Source organism: Glycine max, chromosome 18, assembly GCF_000004515.6.
Source record: "Glycine max cultivar Williams 82 chromosome 18, Glycine_max_v4.0, whole genome shotgun sequence".
NCBI lineage: Eukaryota > Viridiplantae > Streptophyta > Magnoliopsida > Fabales > Fabaceae > Glycine > Glycine max.
The window spans coordinates 37,899,746-37,909,308 of NC_038254.2; the positions used below are offsets into that span (position 1 = coordinate 37,899,746).

General features: G+C 37.8%; 1 long non-coding RNA gene across 1 annotated transcript; it reads left to right on the plus strand.

Annotated features, from left to right (window-relative positions):
- The first annotated feature begins 1,039 nt into the window (after positions 1-1,039).
- LOC102669489 (uncharacterized) lies at positions 1,040-8,987 on the plus strand. The gene is made up of 5 exons (XR_005889548.1): positions 1,040-1,232; positions 1,293-1,467; positions 1,528-1,628; positions 3,725-3,780; positions 8,840-8,987. It is a non-coding gene; the product is annotated as an uncharacterized lncRNA (long non-coding RNA).
- The last annotated feature ends 576 nt before the right edge of the window (positions 8,988-9,563 follow it).

Below are 9,563 nucleotides of genomic sequence, written 5' to 3' on the forward strand. Positions count from 1 at the left end.
TTTAGGAATTAGTACTTGATTTGAGAGAAATAAAAAAATAAAGAAGAGAGAAATAAAATAATATAAAAAAATCATTTGGTAATTGATTTTTCGTTCAAAAAATAGATTGTTATTTCTGCAGACACACACATGTAACTATCCACAAATTTTATAAGTATCCATGGGTATCCATAAATATTTGTTAAAAATAAATTTTTAAAAAATGTAAAATAAAAATATTTTGAAACAAATAATTATACTAAAAATAAAAATAATTTTAAAACATATATTTATGCTACAAATAAATTAGAGAAATTTACTTTTGTATATAATATGAACATTTAAGTAATTTCAAATTGTGGGTATTCGTAGGTATAAGTACCTTACTATTTTTAAGATTATGCTAGCCCTCATCAATTTGTTTATCCTCCTTCTTGTATTGTTGAGATAGTGAAATAATAAGAGCACTCTTTCAAAAAAAAAAAAAAAACATACCTTACTATATTTTCTCGCCCCACTAATAAGTAGGTATTCATTAATGTATCCATTTTTAACTTGTAGTAGGTTTTACTCACAAATATATACGGGTGCATATATGTTTCTAATTTTTACCATCTCTACCTTCTCTATTGCATTCTATATACTATAAGTGCAAAATTTAATCATGTGTTTTCTCACATTATTTTGGAATGAATTTGATAATATATAAATGATCATATCTATTAAATAATCACTACTACAATTTTTAGATATAACATCGGACGGTTAACATGGTTATTCACAAAACCGATGTTAACAAAAGCGTGGTGACATTTTTGTAAATAAGTAGACTTAGTTAACATCGGTTTTTCCGAAACCGATGTTAACTAGTCGATACTAACATCGGTTATTTTAATAACCGATGTTACTATGGAGTAGTTAACATCGGTTTTGGAAAAACCAATGTTAGTATGCCGTTGTTAACATTGGTTTTGTAAAAACCGATGTTAACATCGGTTTTAAGAAAACCGATGTTAACATCGGTTTTAAGAAAACCGATGTTACGTAGTTGATGCTAACATCGGTTATTTTTAAAAAAACCGATGTTGTTATCATTATATATTAAAAATCTAAAATTGCACAACCCGCGTGCTTGAACCCTATCGTTCTTCTTCTTTCTCCTTCTGCCTGAGTTCGTCTTTGTCTCAAACTGGCCTATGCTTCCGTGACTGCAACCACATTGTGGAGATCGTCTCTGCCACTTATTGATTGAGGTACGTCCTTTCGTTTTAACATTAGGTGTTCGTTGTTTTAACATTTGCTCACTTTTGCAGGTTGAAGAAAACTAGGAAAGGAAAGAGTCCCGGAAAGGGTACTCCCAGGGTGTTCTTGTTGTTTCTCCTTTTGCCTGAGTTGGTGTTTGTCGCAAATTGGGCTGTGCTTTCGTGACTGCAACCACATTGTTGAGTTCGCGTTTGTGGAGTTCGTGTCTGGCACTTATCTTTTGAGGTACGTCCTTTGGTTTTAACATTAGGCGTTCCTCATTTGAACATTTGCTCACTTTCGCAGGTCGAAGAAAACTAGGAAAAAATCGAGTCCCGGAAAGGGTGGGACTCGATTTTGGAAGTCCATTGTGCTTGGCTTTAAGACTCCCAAGGAAGCCATCGAAGGTATGTCTCTGTTGTATGTTAATGATGAAAATCCATTGTTCAATGGTATGTCTCTGTTGTGATGTTTCGAAACCCTAGTTAGACTAACTAATATGATTGATATTTGAGTAAGCTGAGACTAGGAAATATGATTATTTTTCCAAACAATATGTTTTGTTACCCGTTCATGTTTCTGTGAATTTGGAGATTTAAATTAGACTAAGATGATACTAAGTCATTATAGTTGCTTACAAGTGCTATGAGACATGCTGGAGGGATTTCAAAATGGGGTCCCATTCTCCTGTCCAGTGTGGTGCCTTGTCTGATAAAGAGTGTAGTGGTTTGAGCTATGATGATGCTTGGAAGGCATTTTTTTTTTTGGAAAGCAAAGATAATTAATATTAGAATAGATAAAGTACCAGACAGAGCTAATTTAGACTCAGGAATGCATGTTTTTCCTTTCCATTATGATGACCCTTAAGTCAGCCCACCAAGTAGAGAAGTATAGCTTTCTAGGCCCCTGACCCAAACCCCTCCAACCATTGTATTTAGAAACCAGAATCTTGTTCCAAAGTTGGTCTGGTTTTTTTTTTGCACAGTAAAAATTAATTATATTAATAATAGTTCAGTACTAGATGTACTGAAAATAGCAAATAGATACAAGGCAAATCCTGCCAAACCCAACTACTATAGATTTTTTTTTTCTCAGCAAATATAATTATATTCATATATAAGAGGCCCATTGAGTTTATGGAGTGGTTCTGCTGAGTACTCACTTGGTACAATGCTGGGTATTTGTCTTGTAGGGTTAAGTCTCCTACTCTCCATTTATCCTTCCAAAACCTAATCCGGACCCCATCACCCACCTTCCACCTCATATTATTGATGAGACTGTTGCTATGCTGCTGCTGGAAAACAGCTCTTAGATCCTTCTACCAAGGGGAGAAGTCTACACTATTTCTACCATAACATAAAGCATTCCACCCACCATATATATTTGGACATCAAGAGTCTAGCCCAAAGCTCGTTCTGGTTATTTGCCAAGTCCCATCCCCATTTACCAATCAAGGCCTCATTAAACTTGGACATATTTTTAACCCCAAGCCCCCCTTTGTTCTTGGGAAGACAAACAGTATCCCAATTGACCCACTGTATCTTGGCTGCCTCAGAACCTCCTCCCCACAAAAAATTCCTCTGAATAGAAACTACCTTATGCACCAGATTTTTAGGGATAAATAGGCAGGGTTGTTAAGACAGAATTGATGAGGGTTATCTTGCCACCTTAGGCATATTGCAGAATATTAATCTCCTCTTTTTTTTTACTACATAAATCAAGTATTGATTTTTTGTGTATTTTTAAGATAAAAAATTAATTAATTAATTAATTTTTTTATAAAATATTAAAAGAACTAGCTAGTATGAGGATATTATAAAAAATAATAATAACATCACTCTTCTTAATTCTCTTTTGTTACACTATTTTCTAAAGTAACAGGGTATTTTCTAGAAAATGTCACATCTCGTTGATACAATAATGTTATTTTGACCATTCGAGGCTTTAATCCAACATCTAGCACCATCACTCTTATATAATTGTTGTATTTTTTTTTCTTAGCCTTTCACACTAGACACGTTACCTGGTGCTGATAAAGACTGCCACCGGTTTAGTGGAAATGCTTAGGCTCACCTTCATTTAAAGTTTGGGTTGATTTCAATTTTCAATCAGGAAAAGTATAAATAAAAAATAAAAAATAAAAAATCAAACTGTATTTTCAGTCTATATACAATCTATGTTGAGTGCCAAAGTTTTCACTTGCCACCATCTCTTTCCACCCGTGTCAAGCCACTTGTGTGTTGTCTGATTCATTTTCCTTGCATACAAAAATTTCCGCTGTAGTTGTTAAATTTTCCCATTTTGCATCTCATATATATTATTGGAGCAGCAGGGCTTTGTACTCTCATGTTAGTTGCTTAATTTAGCAATCGATCATGTCTTGAAACCATTCATTTTGATTTTTTTATGGGAGTAATTTTTTTATTAAATATATTTAACTACAAAAAATATCTTAATGGGAGCAATCATCTCCTTATAGCTTTATGTGGATCCGTCCATGCAGGTACATGATTCCTATTTGTTGTGAGAGTGAAATGATGGGCAGCAGCAGCAAGTGAGGTGAGTTTATATTTCCTTTTTTTTTTGTCTTTATCTTTGTTAGTTTGTTATATATTTTATATTTTATATGTTTGAGTTTTAAATGTGTAAAAAATAGAAATAGAAAGGTCTGCTGATTGCTTATTAAATACAAAGTAGGATATTTTGCTTGTAGAGTTAAATTATCCCCCAGCCACACAATAGATAGGCTTCTTTGCTTCCATTTTGCCCCCCATAGATAGTATCGCCACTAGGTAAGGCTGATAAAACTGAATTAATGAGAGTGATTCTGCCCCCATAGATAGGCTTCTTTGCTTCCATTTTGCAAGTTTGGCTTCAAACTTCCTTATAATAGGCTGCCACACAATCCCTTGAGTTGTGGAACTCAAGGATTGCTTCTGCTTATGGATTTCATGGTCAAGGACAAGAAGCAATCAAGGTTTTCAATGAGATGGAACAAGAAAATCTGCCAGAAAGTGAAGTAATATTCTTAAGGTATTTAGCTGGGCATATATGTATTTCTATGGTTTTGTGCAAGGTTGATTGCTATCTGTCTATCTACGTGTTATCAGCTAGTACTATAGTGTATATCGTTGTTTATGGTTCAGATGGCTAACCAAAGAGGAAACGGGTTTTGATGACGTGTCTTGTGGAGGGACATTTGCTGTACTATAGTGTTTTTGGGAAAGTATGCATGACAGCAACACCTTAAGGGGAATGGCATACAACTGGTTTTGGTAGTTGTTAAAGCCTTTTTTTTTTTGGAAGGCAAAATATATATATATATATATATATATATATATATATATATATATATATATATATATATATTATTAATAGGCAAACCAGTACCAGTGGTACCATAAAAAGAGATTACAAGGCACCTAAGTGCTACCCTCCAAAATAACAACCCACCCTAATATAACAATAGTATGAAAGCCTAGTCAAACTATCCAAAGGAATTCGATATATTGGAAGACCAATGGTTGAAGCTGATATTGAAATCTTTTTCTTTAGCCTTCAGCCAGGACCAAACTAAGAAGATAGCATGATCCATGACTTTATAGGGATCAAAAGGTTTTCCTTGGAAAATCAGTTTGGTTCCTATGCTGCCATATAGAGCTAGTTAAGGCAATCCACCACCCACACCTTGTATTATGATTCACAAGTTCCCCAAAGCCTTCACAGAATTGAATAAAGTGGCACTTAGGTGTGATTGGAAGGGGACCTGCTACCCGGATCCATCTCATGGCTTCCCACCACAAACCTCTTGTCAAATTACAATTGAAAAATAAGTGACCCACATCCTCCTGTACACTTCCACATAGAGGGCAATTATCTTCCTGCATACTGATGTTTCTTCTTAGAAGATTGTCCTTGGTGGGAAGTCTATTTTTAAGAAGCCTCCAATAGAAAGCCACTGCCCGGGGGGGGGGGGGATTTTCAACTTTCAAATTGTCTTATAGATCTTCCCATCTGAACTTGTTATACTGGGGTTAATGCATAAACTATAAGCTGATTTAGTAGTGTATTGACCATGGGGTTCAGTCAACCACAGCATAGAGTCTTTAATATGCCTCTGTATAGGAATAGAACATATTTCCTCCATAAATTGCACAGCTAAATCACTTTCATAATCAAATAAATTCCTCCTCCACCTGAGGTTCCACCCCCAACTATCATGATTAAAATCACCCATATTTGAGATGAGAGAATTTTGTTGTCTACTAATAAGAAAAAAGCTGATTATATTCCTTAATAAAATTGAAGTTAAGGCCATCTGGCCCAGGACATTTGTCCCCTCCACAACTCCACACTGCTTCTTTGATCTCTTGGTCAGAGAATGGGGCAGTCAGCTGCTCTCTTTGCCTATGAGAAATAGATTTGAAGTGAACCCCATCCAAGGTAGGTCTAGAATGCATCTGTTCAGTGAATCTATTATGGAAGAAGTTAGCAGCTTCATTTTTCACTGTATTAGGTTGCTGAACCCACTCCCCATCTATAAAGATACCTAGAATAGCATTGTATGCTCTCCTGAAGTTTATTAATTTGTGAAAGTAAGCAGTGTTGTAGTCCCCTTCCTTCAACCATCTGGCCCTAGATTTTTGTCTCATTAAAGATTCAAAAGCATTTGAGGCATTCCATAACTCCTGCTGAAGTGAATTTATGTCCTTAAGCTCTTGATCAGACAGATTTCGATGAGAGGCTATGATGCAATCCTACCCCGCAAGGGCATTGGCTAGAAGACTCCAAGTAGATTGGGCTAGAGATCCAAGGAAAGGCCCTAGGGTTCTCATGAGCCTTAGGGTAGATTTCGAGCCCATGGGCTAAGTATGAGCCCGCTTATCTTTGTAAATATTAGAATAGGTTATTCCTTCGTCTAGGCCTTGTATTTTGGCCATTCTAGTAGTATAGGGTTTTAGCCTTGTATTTCGGGGCATTTTGAGTTGTCTTTGTAATAAGGACTTTTTTTGTATTTTCATGTTTTTTGTCATGGGGGTGAGCTTAGCTATTATAGGGGGTGTGTAGCTAAGCTCTAGCTTCTCATCTCAAGGAGGTGAGCTTAGCTATTACAGAGGTATGTGTAGTTAAGCTCAAGCTTCTTTAGGAATCTTCTTAAGGAAGCTTCTCAAGGAGGTGAGCTTAGTTATGAGAGGGGTGTGTGTAGCTAAGCTCTAGCTTCTCAAGGAAGTTTTCTCAAAGAAGCTTCTCAAGGAAGTTTTCTCAAGAAAGCTTCTCAAGGAAGCTACCTAGTCTATAAATAGAAGCATGTGTAACACTTGTTGTAACTTTGATGAATGAAAGTCTTATGAGACACACTTCAAAGTTCTACTTCTCCCCCTCTTTTATTCCTTCAATTTCGTGCTCCCTCCTCTCTCTTTCTCTCCCTCTTTCTTTTCCTCCATTGAAGCATCCTTCCAAGCTTCTTATCCAAGGCTCATCTTGGTGGTAAAGCTCCTTCTTCCATGGCTTATTCCCTAGTGGATGGCGCCTCCCTTCTCCTCTTCTCCTTTGCCTTCCGCTGCATCTCCATGGTGAAAAATCACCATTGAAGGACCTCATTGAAGCTCAAAGATCCAGCCTCCATAGAAGCTCCACAAGCAAGCTTCCATCAGGCTAGATTCCCCTCTACCTTGATCCACTGTTTTATAATAGATTTTAAGTTTTTCAACTTATTTTTAAGGACAATACCCCCCCCAACCCCCCCTGCTAATCCTTTTTCCAAGCCTCCCTCACCATTTTTTGATACCCCTTTTGCTGCAGCCACCAGTCAAACACCCTAAAGGGCTTTGGACCCCAGTCCACCATGCTAGTTTGCAATATAGTTGGGCAATGATCAGAAAGATTCCTTTGAAGGACAGTTTGGCAGGTCTCAGGCCAAAGAGATATCCAATTCTCTTAGACCAAGAATCTATCAAGCCTGCTTTTCACACAACCATTAGGCCTGATCCATGTAAAACTATTCCCAACATATTTGATTTCCTGAAGCTCCATATCAAAAATCCACTGATTAAAAGCTAAAATATCATATGGATCTGCCCTTCTTTGAGATAAGCTGATTCTTTCCTCTGAACTTCTAATGCTATTGAAGTCCCCAAGAAAACACCACAATCCACTAGGATTAGAGGCCTTCAACTGCCTCAGATCATCCCATAAAGCTTTCTTCCCAACCAGATCACAGGGAGCATAGACATTGACAATCATCATCCTCTGATTATTACTAATACATGTCCCTTCAAGCATTAAAAAACTTCTACCTTTCTCCCTCCTATCCACCTCAAAAATGGAGTTATTCCACAAACATAATAGGCCATCAGCAGCCTGCACAGAAGGAACATAATCCCAATGGGCAGTCGAGTCCCCCCAAATGGCCTGGCAAATACTTTTATTAAATTTCTCCCTTTTGGTTTTTTGGAGACAGACAAGGTCCACTTTGTGTTGTTTACAATGAGCAACAATTTGAAGGTTGTACATTCTAGAACTAAAGAATTCAAAATAGCTAGTAATAAGAGGGATTTGTTTTTGGGATTTTCTGAGCACCAACAGCGGCTACGCAAGAAGCTTGCACTTGAGGAGGGAAGGATATTTGCAGCTAATGAACAACTTTCTTAACTATTTGTCCTTCAGATTTTACTGTTTCTTTTTGCTAATATGTAAATATAAATAGTATAAGGCTATGGCGTAAAAACATGGTCTATATTTACTTCTAAGATTGTTAGGGGTAAAAAAGACCATGTCCATAAGCCATAGCCTTATACTATTTATATTTACATATTAGTAAAAAGAAACAGTAAAATATGAAGGACAAATAGTTAAGAAAGTTGTTCATTAGCTGCATATATCCTTCCCTCCTCAAGTGCAAGCTTCTTGCATAGCCGCTCTTGGTGCTCAGAAAATCCCAAAAACAAATCCCTCTTATTACTAGCTATTTTGCATTCTTTAGTTCCTGAATGTACAACCTTCAAATTGTTGTTCGTTCCCCTCTTTGTGTTCTGCAAAAAAGAAAATCAATATCAAAGAAAACATGGAGAGAATTGTCATGGTTATTATTACTCGAACCAGAAGGAATAACATCTAAACAAGTCATTTTATTCTTACGTTTATTGTTGTTAAACCCATATTTATGCTTTCTTCCCTTCATGTCTTGTTTTATCACAACTTTAGCCAAATCTCCTATCTTCAGCACAGTTGAATCTCCTGTCTTATTCTCCAATGACACACTTTGGTGGCCTGTATCTCTTTTCTTCATATGTTCTAGTGCTTCAGCTTCAGAATGCATAAAGCAATCTGAATTTTCCAGTGATCACCAAAGGCTTCTGCATCAGCATTGACACTCTCCACCCTCTTTGGTTTATGCTTTTGTGCTGCATTCCATGCTTCCTCGTTATAAATCTCAGATTTATTAGAGGTTGCACTAGAACGATCAGCACCAATCTGGGCTTCTTCCTCGTCTACCAGCTCAATATCTTTCCTTTCTTGGGAGGTATGTTCCTTGCCATTTAAGTTGTTTTTCATATTAAACATGATTTTGTTATACTTCATTCTACCCATTTCAAACATTATTGTTTAATTTTTTCAGGATGTGCGCAAGAAGGCACAAGCCATCCAGAAGTAGAATACTGCCCCCCACGTTTTGTCTCGTGGGGGTTATGATTATTTGGAGTAGAAGCTCCTGGCTGAGAAGAAGAAGAAGAAGCTGGAGGAAGCTGCACAGTCAGGAAGCGTTGATGGCGTCATCGACCCTCCATCCCCGGTCAGACGCCACGTGAAGTGGAAGATGGCCCGCACGAAGAAGACAGGGGAGATGAGTACTGAGGCCGCAAAGGAAATCACTGAGAAGATTGTAAGTCATTTTCAACTAACCATTACAATTATGTTTCAATATTTTGAGAATGCCATGTACCACTGTGTGTTTTCTATGCAAGATTGGTTTGAGGAGCAGGCCACACAGGGATCGTTCGTCCCCCATGGACGTCAGGATGTTCTCGCCGCTGCTATTGGGCGTCCAAAGCACCCTGGACGTGTCCGTGCTGCTGGAGCTGGTGTCACCATCAAGCAATACTTTGGATCGGCTCCACGGACGTCCCGCAGCGCTTCCTCCCTGCCTCTTGACGAATTACAGCAGCTGACCCAGCAGATCAGGGACCAGCTAGAGGAGTCCATCACAGAGAAAGAGACGAGGCAGGTCATGGCATCCTTCAGCCAGCTTTAGTCGCAAATGCAATCTCAGGGACTTGCAGTGCCTCCTGAGCCTCGGGTTGGTCCCTCCGGTCCTCGAGTGAGCACAAAGGGGAGTTGTGTTG